Genomic DNA, 1,001 nt, shown 5'->3' on the forward strand with positions numbered 1-1,001 from the left:
GCCGTGGGGAGCTGGTCGTGCTCGCAGCAGAGGCGGCCGCGGGTGTGCTCGGGAGAAGGGCCGCCCAAGGCTGACCTCATGGCCTTCAGCCCCAGTGTTCCTGACTCTAGAGACAGAGAGGTTCTAAGGCCAGCAAGTGCGGATTCCCTTTTAAAGGTGAGTTGATGAGTATCAGTTAGTGAATATTAAGGTATCTTCTTTATTATATAAACTTCTTTTTAAAAAAGATTTATGTATTGAAGAGCTGGGCCAGATGTGTGGGGAGTTTGTGAGAGGATTTACCAGAAACAGAGTGGTCTAGAACAGGTAGATTTACTGAATGAATTACACTGTCCAGGGAGCAGAGGGCGAGTAGGAGAGGTCTGCTGGGCCACCGTGCGGGCAGCCTGCTCCCTGGTGGGAGTCCAACTCAGTCTCAGTGCCTGAGATAACTTGATAGCTGTGAGACTTATGCCACCAGGGAGGCCCCTTAATATTTTTTAGACTCTGATAGCTGACATTTATTTACTACTTACCATTAAATTCTTTTAAAACTAGTGGAACATGGAATATTTATAAAACTATTGGAACATGGAATATTTATATTACCTTTATCTTTACTAGGTTAATGATAGTTTGCCTGATGCTATTATCAATTCACATTCATGCTAGTTTTAAAGTTCTTACTTCTCTACATCATTTACAAAATTTTCCATTACTAGATTATGTACTAATTATTTACTAATTTGCTAATTTGTGGGTGTCTTTTATATTTCCATTAATTGACTTCATTACATGTGTTCTGAATTATGGATGAGGTTGATCATCATCATACATTGTTATTGGCTTTTTTTTATTTTTTATTTTATAACAGTTTATTTTTACATCATTTTGTACATTTTTTCCCCCATCTCAATTGTAATCCCAGTGGGTTTCCCATCACCAAGTCACCTGTGTGCCATCACCATAACCCCGTGCACTTCCCTCCCCAAACCCTTCCCCCGTTTTTGATCCCATTCCCC

General features: G+C 40.8%; 1 protein-coding gene across 1 annotated transcript in view; it reads left to right on the top strand.

Moving 5' to 3' along the window:
• Window positions 1–1,001, top strand: part of LOC105853906 (protocadherin alpha-9-like) — a 24,508-nt gene that overhangs the window by 8,610 nt on the left and 14,897 nt on the right. The gene's annotated exons all lie outside the window — the stretch shown is intronic.

The sequence above is a fragment of the Condylura cristata genome, unplaced genomic scaffold (genome assembly GCF_000260355.1).
Source record: "Condylura cristata isolate star-nosed mole 26May11 unplaced genomic scaffold, ConCri1.0 scaffold00021, whole genome shotgun sequence".
Classification (NCBI taxonomy): Eukaryota; Metazoa; Chordata; class Mammalia; order Eulipotyphla; family Talpidae; genus Condylura; species Condylura cristata.